The sequence below is a fragment of the Cajanus cajan genome, chromosome 9 (genome assembly GCF_000230855.2).
Source record: "Cajanus cajan strain Asha chromosome 9, NIPB_CcT2T_4, whole genome shotgun sequence".
In the NCBI taxonomy this organism is placed as follows: Eukaryota; Viridiplantae; Streptophyta; class Magnoliopsida; order Fabales; family Fabaceae; genus Cajanus; species Cajanus cajan.
In genome coordinates, this window is record NC_138525.1 from 27,809,115 (window position 1) to 27,834,127 (window position 25,013).

The 25,013-nt window shown below is 36.6% G+C and overlaps 1 long non-coding RNA gene across 1 annotated transcript; it reads left to right on the plus strand.

Annotated features, from left to right (window-relative positions):
- Positions 1 to 15,261: 15,261 nt before the first annotated feature.
- Positions 15,262 to 16,344, plus strand: LOC145951895 (uncharacterized). Its single transcript, XR_014429831.1, has 2 exons — positions 15,262 to 16,268; positions 16,308 to 16,344. It is a non-coding gene; the product is annotated as an uncharacterized LOC145951895 (long non-coding RNA).
- Positions 16,345 to 25,013: the final 8,669 nt, after the last annotated feature.

Consider the following 25,013-nt stretch of genomic DNA (forward strand, 5'->3'; position numbering starts at 1 on the left):
GCACGCCTTTGTCTTTATCTTTCTCTCATTTTTAATTCTATACTCTTGCCAATTGATACACCCACAAAGATTAGACTTTTTTTTTTTAATATATATTCTTTTTATTTTTTAAATAATTTGGGCCCACTATTATTTATAGAAATAACCCATTTTCCCTGCGTCCATTGAGAAATCGATTAGGGAAAAACCAATTTCTCAACTTTTACTCTATTTTTTTTTTAAAAGTTCAGTGACAAATCGGTTGATTTCACAACTGAAATATTATTTTTTATTTTTATTTTTTTAAAATTTAAAAATTGATTTTTATTTAATTTAAAAATTCATAATTTAAATATTATTTTTATTATTTAAATTTAATATTTTTAATATATATAATAGTATAATTATATTTAAAATTTTAAAATTATATTAAATAAAATTTTAAAAATATAGAAAATTGAATAATGTAATTTAATAATCAATTTTTTATATTTGTAAATATGTATAATTTATTTAATACATTTATTTTGCATTAATAATTATAGATAATTAGATTTGTTATTAAAAAATTGTAATATTTTTTATAATATAATATTAAAATTGGAATTAAAAATAATAAAAAAATGTTGGTATGAAAAGACAAATTAAAATTACACAACATGATATTTGTGAAAGACACAACAAAATAACCAAAATTGAGATATAAATTGTGAAAAATCGTCCATTTAAACTTGTTGACTGTAATTCCCTTGACGATAAGGATATTTTTTCTTAGAATGTCCTACATTCATGCACAGAGAACATCCTTTTGGTTGTCTTAGTTCAACTATATACATTTCAGTGCGTATTCGAGATGATTTCGGATGACCTTTTTTATTTTTATTTTTTGCAAATTTGGTATGATTTGCGATTCGTCACACTCCGACCAATAAGATTCGTTGGGTAGTTCACCAAATAATCCATTATACACATTAGAAACATATTCTAATGTGTATATCGGATGTATGTAAGATGTGTAATGGTGGTGAACATGCTTACATGCAGTAAGAACATGTGAGCATGACATGTGTAACTTCTAAAATTTGCCACAATCACACCATTGCTCATTTAGTCTAACTGTCAAAGATCCAGTTGGTCATCCTTCCCTTAGGTTAATGGTCTCTTGCACTAGAAAATATGTACTGCAACGATCAAACTCGAGGACATGATGACTATATGCCTTGGATTATGCATCTTTCATGGCCCTATTTATTATTTTTGTATATACTTGACTAGCTCTGAGTTTAGCATCGACTTCCTCTCCTCTTTGGATGAATAATAAATTACATCTCTTATCTCTTATAAGTCGACATGATAAATATTGCAGATATTAGCAAATTTATTGTTTTCCTAAGAATGAAATTTATTGTCTCTACCAAGTTGGTAGTCATGTGTCCCTATCATCGGCCACCGTCCTATGCAAGAGTTCATTGTTCTCTAGGAATAGTGTTGATCCAATCAATTACACTTTCAGTTTCTGGTTCGCTTCTCAATATTTTAAAGTAGTAATTGAATATAGGCTCAATCATTCCATAAGCTGTGAATTTTGAAGAGCAATAAATTATCAATTTATTATTGTTGAAATATAGTAAAACAAATACGAATAAATATTTAATTGATAAAAAAAAGAAATATAAAAAAAAAAGAACTACATACCCATGTTGATGATTATTTTTTTTTCTGCATTCTTGAAATGCCTCATGAGGTTTTGGGCAATGTGGTGAATGCAAAACACGTGCATTAAGTTCTTCGATGTCCAACCACTGCCTTGTCTAGAGTAGGCATTTTTTATAGACTCGTGCCTGTCAAAGATTAAGCAAAGGCCATCTTAAGGGTAAATATGTCTTTTTAGGTAATGTAGAAAGAAATATCATGCATCTACTGTTTCACCCTCTACAATGGCAAAGGCAATTGGAAATATTTTGTTGTTGCCATCTTATGCCATGACCACAAGGAGAGTTCCTTTGTATTTTCCATACAAGAATGTGCCATCAACTTGAACAATTTCACCTTGTTGGTTGTATAGTGGTCTTGTCTTCTTCTGAACAATAAATCTATTAAGAAATATTTTCATAACATTTAACAACTTGGGTAAATCATGGCATGATTGTTCCCAATTGCCATGTAAGTCTTCAATTGCCTTTTGCTTTGCCATCCATCCTTTCCGGTACAACATTGTGTAACCTTCCACACTTTTGATGTGTGCTATTATTGTTGGAATTGAAATTGATGGATCAGTCTCCACCAATGGAAGAATACTTTTGCTTATATATACATAGCTAAGGTTGACATGATCTTGTGAGATCACTGGGGATGAACAAGAATGTTCATCTGTTAGCCTATGAACCTCCAATTTTTGGCTTCTGTTTATGAAAGCCACTTTGCACCTCCAACCACATTCATTGTTAACACATCGTGCAACAATTAATGTTGGAAACAATTTCTTGATCCTGTAATACAAGCCTTTTTTGACATGGTACTCATTTAAAACATGTTTGACTTCCTCCTTTGTGTTGAAAGTCACCCCGAAAGAGGGTGTCAAGAGTGTATTCAACGTCAACATGGTTAAGTGCATGTTTATACTCAAGGTTAGTGAAATCTGTTTGTAGATCAACATTGTGCATGTGTGCTAGAAAATTGAATGTGGTTGAAGATGTGTGATGGAAGACCATGGGCCAAAGGCCCAATTACTAGAGCTATGGCCAGGAGTATACATGAGGGACTAGCTAGCTTGGAGGATAGTGGGCTTTCTAGGCCTAAGCTACTCTTCTTATGGGCCACCATATCTTGAGGCCTAGTAAAACATGTACATAGAATAGGTCTATTTCTTTATATTCAGTGTGCCTTTTGGGTTTTTTGACCATAGGGTTTATATAGCCAATATTGATCTTATTTTCTTTGTCTTTTTATTTTAGAAATTATTGTATAGTTTATTTTTGACCTTGTATTTTAGGTCAAATAGTTAGGTTAATTTTAAGGTAGAATGAACCTAATGTTGATTAAAATGTAATTTAAGGTTACATTTCATTTGCATTTAAAGCATGTAAGATAGGTCACAACTAGGTGCCATCTACATGCCTCAAATCCAAATCAAATGTTGTCTAAATTACATTTCAATGAGCACACGGTTCATATGAGGGCATGCAAGTTTGTGTAACCAGCCAAGTCACCCAAATTTGAATTTCAAATTCAAATTTGAGCGGCTAAGGTTTAAGGTAACCATACCATGGTTTCCTTTAAACCTTAGTTAGGCTTAGGTTCTCTCACAAGCTTCTATACCCTATAAATACCTTTTGGACATGTAGCTGACCACTTTTTGATGAATAAGAATTTCCATTGAGCAAATTCTCTCAAAGAGTCACTTAGAGCCAAAGGGATATTTCCCTCCTTAAGCACCTTCACAAAGGAATCCTTCCTTTGTGCTTTGGAGCTTCAATCTCCTTCAAGAAGGAGATGGATTCACCACTATTCCAGCCTCATTCTTCTTGTCATTTGAAGTTATTAGAGTCCATTGGAGCCTCAAAGAAGATTGTGTGGACTTGGAGGAAGCAAGGAGAAGAATAATCTTCCACTTCTTCATGCTTGTTCCATCAAAGTGCCTACGTACTAAGGTTGTTGTTGAACAAGATCTTCTTCATCTTGTCCATCCTCTTATTGGAGTATTGCATCATCTTCGTCCTCACTAAAAGGATTGACTTCTTCTTTTGGAAATCTAATCTCAAGTAGGCTACCACAAACTTCTTCTTCTAGAAATCCAGACTCAAATAGGTCGCCAATGCCTTGTTTTTCTTCTATGACTCCAAATGTAAGGAGGTTGGTAAAGGATCCATGTGGTAATTGCTCGTTTAGGTATGGTGAGTCATAGTTGCTTTGAAAAAGGGTAGAAAGCAGGTGGGTGAAAGAACTTGTGTGTAGCTGAAAATAGTGTTCTATTGATTGTTGGAATAATCTAATGAAGGTTGGTTTTGAAAGGAAGGTGAAGGACTATCATTTATTTGTGTGAGATTCACATACATTTCAGCATAAGTAAGAACTTTATAGCTCTGAATCAGTTGAATCATGTCATGAACATCTTCATCGTAGATAAGTTTGACAACTTGGTAATGAAGCATTCCTCTGCCTACCACTTGTGGATATCGGAAGTAAAGTTGATCAACTAAATAACGTTGTGGTAACTTGATTCTTCTTTGGATTTGGTTTTTCAACGCATCAAGTGTGATACGTGGATTAATTGAGAAAAACATTGGGTTAAAGGGTACAAAAGTGTCCCTTTCGTTTGTTTGAATAACCTCACCATTATAGAACACCAACACACGAAAAGAAGAGAAAGACATTGTAGTAGACAAAGGGTTTGTATATTTGGATTTGAAAACAAGAATACTTGGCTCAATTGCACTCTGGATTTGAAACCAAGAATGCTCTCATTTAAATAGAAGGTGGAGATATGGTTCAATCATTTTCACGAATTAATGACACTCATGACTAAAGGCATTGGATTCCTGACACACGTAAATTAGTGACACTCTTAATCAATGACATTCATGACTGAAGGCATTGGATTTCTGACGCATGTAAATCAACGACACTCTTAATCAATGACACTCATGACTAAAGGCATTGGATTCCTGACGTGTGTAAATCAATGACACTCTTAATTAATGACACTTATGACTAAAGGCATTGGATTCGTAACGTGCGTAAACCAATAACACTCTTAATCAATGACATTCATGACTAAAGGCATTGGATTCCTAACGCGCATAAATCAATGACACTGTTAATCAATGACAATCATGACTAAAGGCATTAGATTCCTGATGCACATGAATCAATGACACTCATGACTAGAGGCATTAGATTTTTGATGCGCATGAATCAATGACACTGTTGACTAGAGGCATTAGATTTCTAATGCCATGAATCAATGAAACTCATGACTAAAGGCATTAGATTCCTAATGCACATGAATCGATGACACTTTGAATCAATGAAACTCTTAATCAATGAACTCATGACTAAAGGCATTGGATTCCTGGCGCACGTAAATTAATGACACTCTGGATCAATGACACTTTTAATCAATTACACTTATGACTAAAGGCATTGAATTCCTAACGTGCATAAATCAATGACACTCTGAATCAATGACACTCATGACTAAAGGCATTACATTCCTAACGCGCATGAATCAATGACACTTTAAATCAATGACACTCGTGAATAAAGGTATTAGATTCCTGATGCGCATGAATCAATGACACTTTGAATCAATGATACTCTTAATTAATTACACTCATGACTAAAGGCATTGGATTCCTAATGCGCGTAAATCAATGACACTATTAATCAATGAAACTCGTGACTAAAGGCATTAGATTCCTTACACATATGAATCAATGATACGTTGCATAAATCAATGACACTCTTAGTCAATGACATAATATATTAACTACAATAATTATAATGGTTACATCATTAAAAATGAAAATAACTTTAATACAAACAACTTAAAACAAACCTGAAACATAGTAAACGAAGAACATATGACATAACCATAGAACATTAGTTGTCCAACTTCATTGCTTGGTCAAGGTATCTTTCAATCACATCCATCCCATGCAAGAATCCAATATAGGTCGTCATAGCAAACAATTTGAGACTTATTAGGTCATGCAGTTCTGTGAACAATGAAAACAACACTGTACATCTTCATCATCCCTAAGACAACACGCTCTATATTGATATATACCACCAATACATGAAATTGGGTATCGGCCGTGGATGTTTGTGACCACTTTTCCATGAAGAAGATTAAAGTTATTATTAATAGCCTCCTTAAGTTGTTGATAAGTCATCGTGTTACTTACCAATAAGGTTTAAACCTCATTGCTAACAAATGTAGCTCCATACTGAGTGGAGAAAATTTGTCCATCATAATAAATAGTAGTCGGAACAATTAACGACTCCATTGATGTGATGTTTCAATCTGACGCATTTTAGCCTTTGTTACAAAATATTATATAGAAGTAAAGCAAGATGCTTCTCAGCTAGTGTGGACAAACGTAAAGCATTAGATTCCTGACGCTTTAGACAAAGCAATTGATGACAACCTACATAAATTCATTGGATTCCTGACGCTCTGTGACAAAGGCAATGACACCCTACGTAAAGCATTCGATTTCTGACGTTTTAAGACAAAGCAATTAATGACACCTTGCATAAAGTCATTGAATTCCTTACGCTCTAAGACAAAGACAATGACACCATGCATAAAGCATTTGATTCTTGACACTTTGGGACAAAGACAATGATACCCTATGTAAAAAAATTGATTCCTAATGCTCTAGGACAAAGATAATGAAACCCTGCATAAAGCATTTGATTCCTTACTCTCTAGGACAAAGACAATGACACCCTACGTAAAGTCATTGGATTCTTGACGCTTTATGACAAAGACAATGACACCATTTGATTCCTAATACTCTAGGACAAAGCAATTGATGACATCTTAGGTGGAGACTAGAGACACATACTTTCCACCTCCCAATTGGTGAGTGCACGATCACTTTGGAAGATGTTGCACTACAACTAGGTTTGAAGGTCAACAGATTGGGAAGAATTGTGTTATGAGTTGTTAGGCTTAGTACCTCCAAAAGGGGAAGCTCTAATTGGGTCGACAATAAAATTAAACTGGTTAAGAGATCATATGATTGCACTACCAGCTAAAACTACTGAACAACAATTGCACCAACATTGTAAGGCATATATTTTAGGGTTGATTGGTGGCGTTATTATGCTAGACAAATCAGGTAACAGACTTTACTTAATATATTTACCACTGTTGGTTAACTTAGAATGTGCAAGACAATATAGTTAGGGTTCTGCTTGTTTAGCACATTTGTACAGAGAAATGTGTAGGGCAATTTATCGCATGTCCTTCATCCAACCAAGAGTCGAACAGGAAATTACATATTCCTTTGCATTGAGGTATGAATTAACTTATATACCACATTAATACATTGAACAAGTACATTCTAGCTAAATTTTAATCAATGTACAATTTTTTTAGATGGACAGGAAGATGGCTAAGATTTACAAGCACGTCCCATGGAGATTTACTTGGCTATAAATTAAGATATGACAACATGAATCATAACAAGGTAATACAATGTCAACTTGTCTCAAACATACTCTCTTTTATTCAATTAATTTATAGCCTAAACCTTTTCTTTTTTCAGTTTTACTGAATACCATATAGGGAATTTGAGTCCACATTGCCAAAACATGCTTACAAAGATTCCAAAATATGGACTTCTTGCGTTGTTTTAACTACATTTGTAGTTGTAGCCTAGCATCAAAGTATAGAGTCTAACTGCAATTTGGTTTGTGGCAATCGATTTCCAATGAAGCACATAATCTTGACAAAATGCATGAAGTAGACATGAGAGGACATAGCGACACGAACTGAGTTAAATAACATGCTGATTGGATTTCCATATGGAAAGACAGACGCAAACATGTTTTTGGCCAACCATTTCAAGGGCCTCTCCAACACACTACTGAGTATTTGCAAAGGTTTTGTGCAAATTCTAAATTATTTCTTTCTAGCCAATATTCTACATCTGGTGCATCCACTTCAAATGCACAACTCCCAACAAATATAGGATTTCAACAACATTATCCAACACCATCACATACCCCAATGGTTGGAGATAACCACCCACCTTATAATGTGGAACAATATACCCAGTTATATTTAATGAATCCACCAATTCATATGCAACATGACCAATTCATGTACACCCCAACATCAACAAGAAGCCCCACGTAGGACTTCATGAGCTATCTATTTGGCATCGACGTACACACACCATAAAACACATATGATTACATCCAAAGTATAAATTTTCCTTTATTTTCTTCCTTTCACTCTAAGGTCGATGGAAGTGCTTCGTTGAATCATACTACTGATAATGCTCAAATAAAGCACGATCAAGACCAACTTGAACCAAAACAACCACGCATTGGTCGTCGAAACCCAACAAGGAACCGATAACCTCCAAAGTGTGGAACTGGTGGACATAGACATCATAAATCTAGCTTGTTGTTATGTAATTTGTTCGATTGTGATTGTGTTGTTCTTTTTATTTATTTATCTTATAATTTGATCTAATATTATGTTGGCACAAGTACTTCAAAACTATTCATCTCAATGAAAGTATTATCAATTATTCTATTCACACCAGCAAAGTATACAAATTAATTGACTCACTTTATGACCTTTTATTATGTCTTTATAAAGTTAATTTTTTCTTTGTATAATTATTTTTTTGTAGTTTTTATGTCAATCAATCTAACAATACCACTTGAAGTTAGACATGAAAATACATAGAAGGGGGGTTGAATATGTGTATGTGGGTGAACAAGGAGAATCTATAGAAATTTTTCGCAATAGGTAGTTTGATTCGTCTAACAAGTTTTTTTTTATTTAAAAAATGTTGGATGATTATGCAAGATTTGCTCAGCTCAAGGTGTTTGCGTCTAAGAGTTTTGTCGTCTGCTTTGGAAAGATGTTTCTTAAAATGAAAATTTAAAAGTGTGCATCTTCCATTTAAGAGTAGTTGCCTTTTGGGAATAAGTAGTAGATGAAACTTTTAGTTTGATAAATAGGCTGAGAAAGGTTTGCGTTTGTGTCTAAAAATTGGTTTCAATGAAGAATAAACGCTAAACAAAATTTCATAAAATGATTTAATAGCCAAGTGAAATTTTCGTCTGAAATATAAGTAATTGGTGCAAGCGTTTTTATACTGGTTCACTCAACTGAGCTATGTCCAGTCTCCTTCAACTGAAGGGTTCCACTAAATGTGCAATTCAATACAAAAGTATTGTCGACCACTCCTGGCCTGTTGGCTTCACTCACCAACGCTAGTATATTCTTATCAGCCTCTTCAGGCTAGCAATGAGTATTATGGACCGTCCAGGTCAGAACCACTCTTGGTCCAAGTATTATCGACCACTCCTGGTCACGAGTATTCTCAACCACTCCTGGTTGGCTAGCTTCACTCACCAGCTCTAGTATTCTTAAACCACTTCTGGTTTCCCAAGTATTCTTGACTACTCCTGGCCCCTCCGCTTCACTTACAGACGCTAGTATTCTTTGTTCAACCACTTCTGGCTCTTAGTGAGTATTCTTGACCAACTCCTGGCCCGCCAGCTTCACTCACCAGCGCTAGTATCCTTTTTTCAGCCACTTCAGGCTCTCAGTGAGTATTCTTTAACAAGCCCCACCGGGCTTTACAAGTATTCTTTCCCTAGCATCTTCAGACTTTATACATAATAAACTTGAGCTTTGACTTAAGTGCATATATAACTCTCACAGAGAGGATTGGGAATTTTCTACACTCTTTAAGGTTTGCTACCTTAGTCTTATAGAGACTTGTGTTTGAGTGTTTGGGTTACTCTCGTAGAGAGGATACATATGTTTACAACACTCACTAAGGTTCTGTTCATAAGTGACATTTCGAACACCTTAGTCTACAGAGTTAAATATACAATATTACATTGTACATATGACTATGAACGCTTATCTCTGGTCTCTTTTTCTTGTGGGCTTGATATCATTTTTTTCATTAAAAGCCCCTGGGCAACGCCAGCCTTTTTTGATTCGAGGTTATTACATATTTATAGGCTTATAAGATTTGCCCGTTGCATATATCCGTTGAAGTTGATATAGTCATTCATGACCAGTCTGATCCTTCCATTTAATGCACTAATTCTTGCATTAAATGTTACTTCCTATTTATAGACAATGCGTGAATTCTTTTTGCCATGTTAGCAGCTGTGTCTGAATATGGCAGAGACCTAGGAATCTTTTTGTCCTTTCCTGGTCATGTAGCTTGTAGAATGTTGTCCTTAGCTGAAAAAGTGATGTACTTTTTCTTACACATGCATGCTTTTACTTCTACCCTTGACTTTCTCTTTTTTTTCTCGCGCATTCAATTGAGAGCCTTTTGTTTGGTTGTAGACGATGCCTTGATTTGTCCTTTGAGACTTGATTCTTCATCTGCTTTCATGGCAGTCTTCGTCTGCGTCTAGCAGTCCTTGTGCATCTCAAATCTTGACTTTTTGTTCTTTGACCAGTCTTCGTCTGAATTGTTAGAAAAGAATGACACAATCCAAGAGGGGGGGTGAATTGGATTCTATGACCCTTTAAAAAATTTCAGAGTATTTAGGATCTTTATTTCACTTAAACTTTTCTAAGACTGAATTTTCAATGAAGTTTCTTCAAAGACTTGCTTATAGAAAAATGAATGCTATATGCTTTCTTGATTACAAAATAATGAGGTTCAAATGTAATGCTGTAATTCAGATTAAACCATCAATATTCACACACACATGTTAATCAAGAATTATCTTCTTTAATGTTCAACCAAGATATTACTCAAAGTAAAAGATAAAGGTAGAAGAAGATTGCACAAGTCTTTTATACTGGTTCAACCACTCCACATGTGACCTACATCCAGTCCTCAATCAGCACCTGATCAAGATTTGTTCCACTATCTCAATGAAGAAGGTTTACAATCACACCTCACATGCATATACTTCCACATTCAAGATAACCACTTTCTTGATCCCAAGAAAGCACCCCTTGTAGAAACCCACTACAAGAATCCTTACCACTTGAGAAACCCTTCTCAAGATTTAACACGTATTCACAAAGAATAAAGGAACGAATTCACCTGGAATTCAGAAGCAAATCTTAATCTTCCCCTTTTCAAGAATGTGATGATGATGATGATCTTCTTTCAAAGTTTTTCACAAACGTTTTTCTTATTGGATTCACAAAGAAAACTCTCTAAGATGGTCACAAAGACTCCACAAAAATGATTTTCTAAATTTGATTCTCAGTTCTAACTCTGTTCTGAAGTTTCTAAAAGTTCAAACTATTTATAAAAGTTTCAGAACCAGATAATCGATTATTTTAAAGAATAATCGATTATTTTGTTCTTCAGGTTTTCTGGAAACCAACCAATAACAATATAATCGATTATTTTGCTGGATAATCGATTATTCCAGAGAGTTATTTATGGGATAATCGATTATTTGGAAAATAATCGATTATTGCAGCAAGGCATCCCATTCTGCCTGTTGCTGGAATAATCAATTATATTTAATGATAATCGATTATTTTGAGTTAGTTTTCAAAACTTCGTTTTAAGTCTCAAAATAACTTTCTAGTCTTTTTAACACATCATCATATACTCTCTAATTAGTTTAGATATAGATTTTGCTTATGCACACAACACACACAACATATAAACTCATTCAAGCAAATTATATACTAATCCCTATTACATAGCATTTTCTTTGACTTTGTTTTTGTCTTCTAAGTTGTTATTGTTTGTTGTTGTCCTTGACACACATTTTGTGATCATTAAAACTCCTTTAAGCTTCAGAGATAATCTTGACCTCATCAAGTTCAGGCTCCTCTAAGCTCAACAATCTCCCCCTTTTTGATGATGACAACCAATCTAGGCTTCAACCATTTATGCTTCTAATTTCAACATACAAAACCTGCAAAAACATACACACACACAAGCACAATACCTGCAAAACAATAACTATATACACAACAACCTTTCTCCCCCTTTGGCATTATCAAAAACAAACCAAGCTATGTTTTATAATATAAGCCATATGCCATTCCTTAAGTGCTCAGAATCATACCAAAACAAGTATAACATAACATAGGCATTAGATTCAATCTTTGTGAACAACACCATCTCAGCCAGAGTTGTTTGATCAATAAAAAAAAACAAAATACAACTCAGAATTTTTACAACCCAAAACATCAAGAATATATCAACAATCATTCATGCTCAAAACAGAGCATTCTAATCAGCAATCAACCAAGCTCATGAAAAATATTGCAATTAAAAAATAGAACATCAACAAATATGCTCAAAACTAGAGCATCAATGCACCAGCCATCCAAATCACAATTTTGTACCACAATCAAACCATCATATCAGCAATATAAACTTCAAATTTCACCAGAATTTAATTGTTCAACAACACAAAGCATTAAAATTGTTCCAGAATTAAAATATTACAACCAAATTGAACTTTAAAATCCAAAAATAGAATTTAGAAATCCTAATTAAAACTAGTCAACAAAACAAAGCAGAAATCGTTCTTCAACCTCAGGTATGCCTAGGTGAGTCTTGAGTAGCTTCACCTCATGATCAAGATCATCAAACCTATCAAGAATACCAGAAAATAAAGACTCATGCCTTCGTTGCTTGTGGCAAAATAGAGAAATAACCTGATTAGTTCAGGGTAATAGGGTCCCTCCATTTCCAAAAACTTCCCAAGTTCTTGGTGCTCCAGCAGGGTTGGGAAACTGAAACCTTCATTCTTAAACCACTCAAGCTTAAGAGTCTTCGGAGGAATGATTCTCCGTCCATCATACCACTCAAAGTAGTATTCTTGAGTCTTCTCATCCGGGAACCAGTTTGAAATCAATTTCCCTGAGGGTAGAGGGCGTTTGCTCCCCCTCACTTCAAGCTTCTTAGGTCTCTTTGATGAAAATGCCATGAGTGGGTATTGAAGAAGAAGAAGAATGTGAGAGAATGAGAGAGTTGAGAGAGTTAGGGTTTGTGGGTTTGAGAGAAAATGAGAGAAGGAAAGGTTTTTGAGAAGTTTTGCCCTAACAACTTCCGAGTGGGGGAGTTATAGGAGGTTTTAAGGGTTTGGCGCGTATTTAACCGTTCAAATGCTTCTGAAATTTTAAACGTCGCCCAGATAATCGATTATTTATGCAAATAATCAATTATTTGCATCAGCAAAATCTCTTTGAAAACATAATCTGATATGGATAATCGATTATTTTCAAGATAATCGATTATTACAGAGAGTAGTTTCTCCTAACTTTGCCCAGATAATCGATTATTTCCCAAGATAATCGATTATTCCAGTGGCCTTTCAGATTCCCCTTCTCAGATAATCGATTATTACAGTGGCTCTTTGAATTCTTCATCTCCCAGATAATCGATTATTACCCAAATAATCGATTATTACCATGAGTTTACTTAAAATAATCGATTATAGTTTAAGATAATCGATTATTCCAGAGAAGTTTTGCTTCTCAGAAATTTTAACCTTTCAAATTACACCAAGTCTAATTTGCCACTTGAACTCTCTCTTCTATGCATTAATGTAACATACATCTCTAACTATCATTCTCAAAGCATAATCAATTCAAACATGATTCATTGATTATCCCTAATTCAATTCTCAATTGGTTGAATCTTTCCCTTGGTAGAGGTTTCGTAAATATATCAGCTAATTGTTTGCTAGTCTCTACAAACTCTACAACACAATCATTCCTTTGAACATGATCTCTCAAAAAGTAGTGTCTTATCTCAATATGTTTTTTCCTAGAGTGCAAAATTGGATTCTTGGTCAAATTTATTGCACTTGTGTTGTCACACCTCAAAGGTATTTTATTTAGCTCAACTGCATAATCTCTTAATTGTTGCTTCATCCAAAGAATTTGAGCACAACAACTTCCAGCAGCTATATACTCAGCCTCAGCTGTACTTAAAGCAACACAAGCTTGCTTTTTGCTATGCCATGAGACAAGTGCACTACCTAGTAGGTGACAAGTACCACTTGTGCTCTTTCTATCTAGTCTACACCCAGCATAGTCTGAATCTGAGTAGCCTATCAGACTTAGTGAGACTCCCTTTGGATACCACAAACCTACATTGGTTGTACCTTTCAAATATTTAAGAATTCTCTTTACACTTTTCATGTGAGATTCTTTAGGATTAGCCTGAAACCTTGCACAAAGACACACAGCAAACATTATATCAGGCCTACTAGCTGTCAAATATAAGAGTGATCCAATGATACCTCTATACTTTGAGTTATCAACAACTATTCCTTTCTCATCTAAGTCAAGATTGCAATTGTTTGATATTGGTGTGGCAGCCTCCTTACACCCTTCCATACCAAACTTTTTCAGAAGTTCATTGCAATACTTGCTTTGACTTATGAAAATTCCATCATTCATTTGTTTGATTTGCAACCCCAAAAAGAATGTGAGCTCCCCCATCATTGACATTTCAAATTTTCCTTGCATGGTTTTAGCAAATTCTTTACATAGAAAGGTATTTGTAGATCCAAATACAATATCATCCACATAGATTTGTACATACATTGTATCATTTTTAAACTTCTTGATAAACAATGTATTATCCACCTTCCCTCTTTCATAGTCATTCCCAATAAAAAATTTGCTCAACCTGTCATACCATGATCTTGGAGCTTGCTTCAAGCCATAGAGTGCCTTTTTGAGTTTGTACACATGATTAGGATTCTTAAAGTCCACAAATCTTGGTGGTTGTTCAACATACACTTCCTCTTGTATCTACCCATTGAGGAAAGCACTTTTCACATCCATTTGATAAAGCTTGAAATTCATTATAGAAGAATAAGCAAGAAGTAATCTAATGGCCTCTATCCTTGCTACAGGGGCGAAAGTCTCATCATAGTCAATTCCCTCTTCTTGATTATACCCCTTAGCCACTAGTCTTGCCTTATTTCTTAGAATTATCCCAGATCCATCAAGCTTATTTCTAAAAACCCACTTGGTTCCTATAATTGGATAATCTTTTGGTAATGGCACTAAATCCCATACTTCATTCCTTTCAAACTGATTTAGTTCCTCTTGCATGGCCATTAACCAATGTTCATCTTTTAGTGCATCATCAATGCTCTTAGGTTCAACTTGTGACACAAATGCCATAGTGTTGCAAATATTCTTGATGGCACTTCTAGTTGAAACTCCTTTACCAATATTTCCAATTATGTTATCCATTGATAAGTCCCTAGAAGTTTTCCATTCCTTAGGCAATTGTTCACTTGTTTCCTTTGTGTTTTCATGTGATTCACTTTCCTTAGACTTTTCATTTGGTTCATTCTCCAATAGAGGTTGATTAAGCAAATCAGTCAAATCTTCAATTTCAGTTTGCCTTGTCTCTTGTTTGTTAGACTCATCAAATATCACATGGACAGATTCTTCTACAACTAGAGTTCTCTTATTATAAATTCTATAAGCTTTGCTATTTGTAGAGTATCCTAGAAAGATTGCCTCATCAGCCTTTGCATCAAATTTTCCAAGTTGCTCTTTCCCATTGTTTAGCACATAGCACTTACACCCAAACACTTTAAAATATGAAATGTTAGGCTTCTTTCCATTGTAAATTTCATAGGGTGTTTTCTTTAATATAGGCCGGATCAGAACTTTGTTTAACACATGACAAGCTATGTTAATAGCATCAGCCCAAAAGTATTTTGGTAATTTTGTTTCATTCAACATTGTCCTAGCAAGTTCTTCTAAGGACCTATTTTTCCTCTCAACAACCCCATTTTGTTGAGGTGTCCTAGGTGCTGAGAAATTATGATTTATACCATCTTCCTCACAGAATTTTTGAAACATTATGTTTTGAAATTCACCTCCATGGTCACTTCTTATAAAGGTAATGTTTGAACACTTTTCATTTTGAACAAGTTTGGCAAATTTTCTAAAGGCATTAAAAGCATCATTTTTGTTTGCAAGAAACATAACCCATGTGTAATACCCATTTTTTTTTATTATTAATTATCAATGGCATTTTCGTAAATTTTATAAAGGCATAGGGGTATTCTTGTAATTTTATTACTGATGGCATTTTCGCAATTTTAAAAAAAATTTAAGGGGTGTTTTGGAAACTTGGAACGGGCCGTTCCAAAAGCAAAACGGGCCGTTCCAAGCTTAAAAATTATACTAAATTTTTTTAGTGAGAACGGGTCCAGAACGGGCCGTTCCAACTGGGAGTACGAGCCGTTCTGGAGGGAGAACGGGCCGTTCCGGAGGGAGAACGGGCCGTTCTGGATGAGTCTCGGAACGGGCCGTTCTGATTTTAGAACGGGCCGTTCTGCTTTTTGGGAACGGGCCGTTCCGATTTTGGAACGGGCCGTTCCGATTTTGGAACGGGCCGTTCCAGTTTAAAATTTTGCGTACATTTGAAAGATTCGGAACGGGCCGTTCCGGGTGACTCTGGTTGCCTATAAATAGGGGCCAGGGGGGGTGAAAAAAAATATACTGAGGGAAGTGAAAATCTTAGAGAGAGAGAAAGAGAAGGGAGAGAGAGAGAGAGAAAGAAAAGAAAAGAGGAGAGAGAAAGAGGAATCCAGTAGAGGAGGTTCTACCAGGGGAGAGAAAAGAGGAGGGAGAAGAGGAGATTCTGCCCGAGTTTCGGTCCTTGCTTAAGGAGAGAGGTGGAGGTTCTGCCCGAGTTTCGGTTCTTGTTTAAGCAAGAAAGAGGAGAAGGTTCTGCCCGAGTTTCAGTTCAGGTTTATCCAAGTAAGGGTAGTGCTTATAAAATTAATCTAGTGTGTATGAGCATGATAGGAATAGTATAATTTTAATATGCTATTTTATGTGGAGATTTTCATTTAACATAATATAATTTGGATCAATTGATGGTTGTTTTGGATATTTAATTATTTATATTATTATTATATTGACAAATTGGCATGGTTATGGTTATGTTTAATTATGGAATATGCTATGTGTATGTGGTTTGGAAAAGTAAATAGGACTTAAAGGAGTAAGGTTATGGTATGGATTAGATCTCTTGGTGAGATCAGGATATAATCTTTGGAAAAATATGGAATTTGGGAATCCCATGGTAAGGATTCCAATGTGGAACTTTTCCAAAGGTTATATAATAAACCACTTCAGATGTTAGGTGGATTCTGAAGTACTCCTCTAAGTATTCTATTTGCTACCGGTATGGGTCTAGGCCGAGTCATACCGATGGATGAGGTGGCCCCACCAGGGTTACGTGACGACGTAATCCAACTGTATATTTTTCATGAGAGGTTAGGCGTGGGACATGGGTTGCTGACATGTTTCACCGTATCAACACTTGGTTTGGATGGTGTTGAGGCCAACATTTGGTTTGGATGTGTTGGTTACATCATGGATTATACAGTGGTGTGACTTTGTTTTGGATATGGAATATGTATACATATGGTATGGATTGTATACATATTGGTTATGGATTATTTTATTATCATAAAATATGTATACATTGGCATGGACGTGTATACATTATATTTTGGGTTGGTTTATATTTAGCTTGAAAATGACTTGTTGGTCTGGATAAATACTGTGGATAAATATTTGTTTAATGATATTTTATTATGATGTACTATGATTGGTTTTATATGTGCTAACCCTTATATTTCCATGATGTGGACTGTGATGATCTCACTATGTGGGGGAGCAGATCAGGTATGAGGCTTTGGAATAACAAGGAGTCTTTTGGATAGCTGCTTTCAGAAGTGGCTAGGTTTAGAGCTTGACCAGCACCTAGGGTGTCTTATTTTGATGTTTTCATGACATTGTAATTATATTATCTTTTTGGATTACTGTATAACTTTACTAAGGATGATGACTCTGCTATAGAAGATTATATTATATATTTTAGAAAACAATTTATATGTTATTGTATATTTACACTCTAGCGTAGCTGGCTTTTGCTCTATTTTCTTTATTTTATACTATTTTATTTTGGTTGGTTATTGATGTGACGGCCTAGGGTGGGTCGTTACAATTTTGGTATCAGAGCTGGTCGAGTCTCTTTAGGGTTTGTGGGAAATGGTCTTATTATGTTTCTGTTGAGTGGAAATAGATTTTTTTGAAAGGAATTTCTTATGTGTTTTAGTGTAAACTCATGGGTTCCTTGATCTTTTATCTTTATTAGGATGGTTGGTAGGGGAAACCATTCTCATCCTTCTTCTGGTGTAGATGAGCGGCAGATTGCTCAGGCTATGGAGCTAATTGCTGCTGCTATTGGACAACAGAATACTTTGTTGACTCAGATGGAGACCAACCGGGCTGCAGCTGAAGCAGCTAGGACTGAAGTACCTGATGAGTATAGAGGCTTGTCAGAGTTCAGAAAAGGGAATCCTCCTCATTTTACAGGTGTTAATGGACCTGAAGTTGCTGATTAATGGATTGAGGAGATGGAGAAAATCTTTATGGTGATGCATTGTCCTGAGGAAAGGAAGCTAGTTTATGCTGTTTATATGTTGGTGGGTGAGGCTAGTTTCTGGTGGAAAGGTGCTCAAGCTATGATGGAAGCTAGAGGGGAGGTGATAAATTGGGAAAATTTCAAAAAGGTATTCCTAGAGAAATATTTTCCAGATAGCGCCAGATATGCTAAGGAAGCTAAATTTTTGAGATTGCAACAAGGAAATATGTCAGTACAAGAGTATGTGGTCAAGTTTGAACACTTGGCTAGGTATTATTCTCAAGCTATCACTGAAGCCTGGAGATGCAGGAAGTTTAGTGAGGGTCTAAGATTTGAGCTGAAAAAGACTATTGTCCCTATGGAAATTATGGAGTTCCCAGTTCTAGTTGAAAAGGCAAAAACAGTTGAGAGATTTGAAGGAGGAAATAGAGTGGCAAAGGGTCTAGAGGGATCAACTGGATTTGGGAGGGGGAAACATCCTCAAAAGAGACCATCTCAGTTTCAAATTGGAAATGCTAATAAGAAACCGATGGGGACTACTACCACAAGAGATGTTCAGAGTATTAGATGTTATATCTGTGGAGGCCCACATATGATGAAGGACAGTCCTACAAAGAACTATACGTGTTTTAAATGTGGCAAGGTGGGTCACATGGCTAAAGATTGCAATGTCAAAAATATTCCAGCTAGAGAGAACCAGAAAGTGGATCGGCCTACTGCAGCAGGTCGTGTCTTTGCTTTAACAGGTGCTGAAGCTGAAACGACATCTGAGCTGGTAAAAGGAAAGGGCAAAGCTGATGGTAATGATATTTCTATTTTATTTGATTCTGGTGCTTCACATTCTTTTATTTCTTATGAATGCGTGGCAAGGTTAAATTTAGTTGTGAGTTCCTTGTGTGTGGATCTAGTTGTTTCTACCCCAGCTTCAGGGTCTATTTTGACTTCTGAGGTTTGTTTGAGATGTCCAGTGGAGGTGGAAGGGCGTTGTTATAAAGTGAATTTGTTTTGTTTACCTCTATCCGATTTGGATGTGATTTTAGGGATGGATTGGCTTTTTGCCAATAGGATTTTGATAGATTTTTCAGAGAAGAAATTAATCTTTCCTACTGATGAACAGGAGAGATTTATTTCTAATAGACAGGTGGATGGGTTGTTGAAGGATGGAGCTCTTGGGTTTATGATCTTATCTTTTATTAGTGTAGAGAATGAAAAGTTGTTGAATAGTATTGATGTTGTTAGAGAATTTCCAGAGGTTTTTCCGGATGATGTTCCGGGATTACCACCAAAGCGAGAGTTAGAGTTTAGTATTGATCTTATACCAGGGGCGGGACCAGTGTCCATTTCTCCTTATAGAATGGCACCAGCGGAGTTATCTGAATTGAAGAAGCAGGTTGAAGAACTTTTGGAGAAGCAGATGATCAGACCTAGTGTATCTCCGTGGGGAGCACCAGTATTATTGGTAAATAAGAAGGATGGTGGTGTGAGGTTATGTGTGGATTACAGGCAGTTAAATAAATTGACAATCAAGAATAAATATCCATTGCCAAGAATAGATGATTTGATGGATCAGTTAAGGGGAGCTACTATTTTCTCCAAGATTGATTTGAGATCTGGGTATCACCAGATTCGGGTAAAGGAGGAGGACATACCAAAGACTGCTTTCAGGACTCGGTATGGCCATTATGAGTATGTTGTCATGCCTTTTGGAGTGACGAATGCTCCAGCTATTTTCATGGATTATATGAACAGGATTTTCAGACCCTTTCTGGATAAGTTTGTGGAAGTGTTTATTGATGATATTCTGGTTTATTCTAGATCTATGGAGGAACATAGAGAACATCTGAGGATAGTTTTGCAGGTATTGAAGGAGAAACAGTTATTTGCAAAATTGTCAAAATGTGAGTTTTGGTTATCTGAAGTTAAGTTCTTGGGTCATGTGATTTCTGCACAAGGAATTGCAGTTGATCCTACTAAGGTGGAAGCGATTTTGAGGTGGGAGCGTCCAAAATCAGTTACTGAAATTAGAGGTTTTGTGGGATTGGCTGGCTATTATAGAAGATTCATAGAAGGATTTTCTAAAATAGTTATGCCTTTGACACAGCTGACCAGGAAGGATCATCCTTTTATATGGACGGAGGAGTGTGAAAGGATTTTTCAAGAGTTAAAGGAAAAGTTGACTTCGTCTCTAGTGTTGATTCTGCCAGATCCTAATAAATCTTTTGAGGTTTATTGTGATGCATCTCATCAAGGTTTAGGATGTGTTCTTATGCAAGATAGACAGGTTGTGGCTTATGCATCTAGGCAGTTAAAGACTCATGAACGAAATTATCCTACGCATGATCTAGAGTTGGCTGCGGTGGTTTTTGCTTTGAAGATTTGGAGACATTATCTCTATGGAGCAAAGTTTGATGTGTTTAGTGATCATAAGAGTTTGAAATATTTGTTTGATCAGAAAGAGTTAAATATGAGGCAAAGGAGGTGGATTGAGTTTTTGAAAGATTATGACTTTCAGTTAATGTACCATCCAGGTAAAGCAAATGTGGTGGCAGATGCTTGTCGCCACCGGCCCGAAACGGGCTTTCGGCATTCGCGAAGGATGGTTGGACTCTTTTATTTGTTTAAAAATATGGATTGCTAGAATGACTTATTCTCAAACTGAGACCTTGTCAAACGAGCAATTTTATTAAAAGGCTCACCAATCCATGTTAATCCCAAGCGGGACCCTCCATGGATTAGCGGTTTTCATAAAAAGGAAGGGTTCATGGAGTCGCCACCAATGTTTTACTCAAAACATTGGAAAAAGAAGTTTAAGGCAATCGATTCAAAAATCGACTTCGGCCATGACAACCAGAGTCGGGTAAGGGAGTCGGTTACGCGTGGGGAAGGTGTTAGCACCCCACAGCGCCCCTTTCGGGTTCCCTATGACAGATTATTTCTAAAAATAATAGTACGAAATTACTAAATTACCCCTATTTATTCTAAACAATTATAACTTAACTATCTACATGATGACAGTTAAATATACACACAGAAAGCAGTAAAAGGAAGGACTTAAGAAGAAACCTTTGAAGCGTGCTTTTATATTCAAGTAAAACTGGGAAGCTTTTTGGCGTTCCCTCGCTCTACAAGCCCGCTCGCTCCCTCCTAGAAAATTTTAACTATGGAAATCCGGAGGATTTCCCTTCGACTTAGTTCGAGACTCAAGCAAAAAGCTCAGAACTCGAGAACTTTGTCGGATCAACTCTCCGAGTGATTTCTAGGCAGAGCACTGCTCAAAAAAACCCAGAATACTCAAGAAGAGGGTTAAAACTCAGTGTAAAAGTGTGTAATGACGTCCAAATGACATCTTATTTATAGGGAACAGGCGCAATACGGGCCCTGGAGTCAATACGGTCCGTATTGAAGTTTTGAACTACAATACGGCCGTATTGAATTCAGTACGCCCGTATTGAAGTTCAAAAAACCTCAATACGGCCGTATTGAGTTCAGTGCAGCCGTATTGAAGTTCAGAAACTTCAATACGGCCGTATTGAGTTCAGTGCGGCCGTATTGTAGTTTAAAATGTTCAATACGGCCGTACTGAACTTTTGGGAGGCCGTATTGGGCTTTATTCCCTCCACTTCCTTATTTTGAGCTATTACAAGACCTCTAGACCTACAGAGAATCCTCCTAGGGCCTTCCATGAGTCCTTCTGGCTGACTTTCCTTCAGTCTTCAAGAGTCTTCAAGCTTTATTTCCGACCCGGACAATTTTAGGGGTCTACAGCTGCCCCCCCTTTACTTAGTCAAACGGCCTTTTGGTGTACCGTTTGATAAGTAAAGGAGTTGACCCAATTGTCCGGGGAATAAGCCATCCTTCCGATTTGTAGTGTCTTCAGGTGGGAAAATTGTTGAGTAGCCTCTCCAGGTTGAGTTTGCCCTCTCCAGTGTGAGTATTAGTCGTCGCCTCTCCAGGCTCATTGCATACCTCGGTGCTCTGGACATCTGGGTAACTGAGTATTGCCTCTCCAGGCTTGTGCATACCTCGGTGCTCTGGACATCTGGGTAGCTGAGTATTGCCTCTCCAGGCTTGTGCATACCTCGGTGCTCTGGACATCTGGGTAGCTGAGTATTGCCTCTCCAGGCTTGTGCATACCTCGGTGCTCTGGACATCTGGGTAGCTAAGTATTGCCTCTCCAGGCTTTGTGCATACCTCGGTGCTCTGGACATCTGGGTAGCGTGAGTTTGCCCTCTCCAGGGATTTGTGATAGTTTTGTCTCCACAGTCCACGATGCTGCTTCGACGATTGTTTTTGATTTTTGTGCCACTGAGGGCTGGATAACGCAGGGATCCGTCTAGGGGATGTGCAGTTACTCATAGGTTCTTGTGTCCCAACTTTCCTTTGCATAGTTGGTGCCCATTGAGGAATTTCTGTTTCCCTGGGGTGTAGACACGAAGATGCTCTTTCTGAGATGAGCGGTGCCTTATGATTGGCTGACGTCCTTTCGACGTTGGTGGAGTATCCCGGTTATCCTTATTCGGGTGACTCTTTTGATTTTCTGATTTTGTTGCCTCTGTGTAGGCTATTATCCGCTGGGGGATTTTGTCATTGATTGTGATTAGCCTCTTCTGTTAGGCAGATCATCTTGACGCTTGATGTTTGGCTAAGAGCCGGATTCCACTTGGGGAATGATTATTGATCTTTTGATTTTTCTCTTTTTTGTAGGGATGCCTCTTAATAGGCGACTGGGGATTTGAAGTTTATATATCCCAGAGTATTATTTAGAAAGCCTCTTCAGGCTTAGCTTCACTCATCGCTTGAGTTGGAAAGCTATCCTCCACTGAGGAGGTCATAGTCCTTTCGACTTGGATATTCTGTTTAGACGATCAAGCCCTCCTTGGGGAATCTTGCTGATCTTGGTTTGATAGCTTTCACTGGGGAATTTGGCCCATGAGTGGAAGCTGAGATATCTCTGGGGAGTATTATTTTGGCAAGCCTCTCCAGGCTCAGTTATTCTGAGAGAGTATTATTTCGGCAAGCCTCTCCAGGCTCGGTTATTCTAAGAGAGTATTATTTCGGCAAGCCTCTCCAGGCTCAATTATTCTAAGAGAGTATTATTTCGGCAAGCCTCTCCAGGCTCAGTTATTTTGTACGAGGCGATTGATTTTCTAAATCTTTTGCCTTTTTTTGTCGTTTTTGGCTTTTTCCGTATTTTTGCCTTTTTTGTCATTTTTTTGGCTTTTTCTGTATTTTTGCCTTTTTTGTTGATTTCGACTTTTTCTGTATTTTTTGTTGATTTTGGCTTTTTCTGTATTTTTGCCTTTTTTGTTGGTTTTGGCTTTTTCTGTACAGAAATGTCTCTGAGGAGTATTATTTTGGCAAGCCTCTTCAGGCTCAGTTATTCTGAGAGAGTATTATTTCGGCGAGCCTCTCCAGGCTCAATTATTCTGAGAGAGTATTATTTCGGCGAGCCTCTCCAGGCTCAATTATTCTGTACGTTTTATTGATTTTCTGAATTTCTGCATTTTGTTTGCCGCTGTCATACACAAGCAATTTTTCTATTTTTTCTATTTTATGCGACTGCCTCATGATGAGGTCTTTGAATGTGCAATTAATGTGCGTGATGCACAAAATGCAAGTTTAATTATTTTATTAATTTGTTTTTTTTTTTTTAGAAAAAATGAATGGCTCCCCCTATCCTCTTCTTCTTGGAGGAATTTTGTCATTGACGTGAGGGAGGATTTCTGTTATTGCCAATACGGCCGTTATTCATTTCAGTATGCCCGTATTGAATTGAAAATTTGTTCATAACCCTAATTTTGGTACGGGCGTACTGAACATGATACGGGCGTATTGTTTTTCTGAAGTTTATATTTTTTTGTTTTTTTCAATAAACAGAGAATAAGTGATCTTCCATTACACCTATCATCTGTATGCATGTATGCAGTATGATGCACCTAATTCTATTTGATTCACTTTTCAAAAGAATTAACCGATGCGTTTCTCTGTTTGGATCTTGCCATTCCTCTAGACGGGCTGTGCGCTGCCGATTTCTGTAACCGAGGAATGATGCATGTTATATTGAGATTTGGTGTCATCAACCAAATGATTTTCCTTTCCTTTAGAAGATGTGTCAACCCTCCTATTGACCACTATATCTCCATGTTTCCACTAGATTATCCTAAAATCGTTTGGGACAAGAGAGAAAAGAAAGGAAAGATATTTTTGTTCTGAAGTTTGTGTTTTAGAGGGGATTTATTTTTTTGAAAATGGTTTTTGTAAGAATGGCTGGCCACGGTAGGCTTATGTGTTTAGGCTTGTTTGTTTAAGCATTTATGAAGTTAATCAAATCTTGTTATTGACGTTGTGATTTGACAACTTAGATAGCTTCCCTTGAACCTTTCTTTTTGAATTCAGTTCATGGTACCATCATGGATTTATTTTCATTTTTTGATTGTCCTTATTTTTGCCTAAAACACCCTTTTGTGGCGTCTTAGCGGACTTTTATTTTTGTTCATTTTTGCAACCCTAACTTTTGCCTAGGTCACCCTTTCGTGGGATTCCTAGCGGGTCTTTTGCTCTTATTTTTGCGCAGCCCCCTTTTTGGGTTTCCTGCCGAGCTTTCTTTTATTTTAAAAGATTTCTTTTTATCCATGATGGCACTTGTCGAGGCCAAGGAAAGGTGCTCTAAGTTGTCACGCACACTTCCACATAAAAATGATGTGGGTTTATTGTTATTAAGACAATTTTAACCTCATTCATGCTTATTCAAACAGGGTTAAAAATAATGTGGTCTAGAGATTTATTGCAAGCAAGAAAAGAAGCAATAAGAAAGAATAAAGAATGATTTTATTATAATCATAGTGGAAACATGTGCCCTATCGAGGCTCGGGGGTCGGGCTGTCCCCGAGGAGTAATCTCTAATAG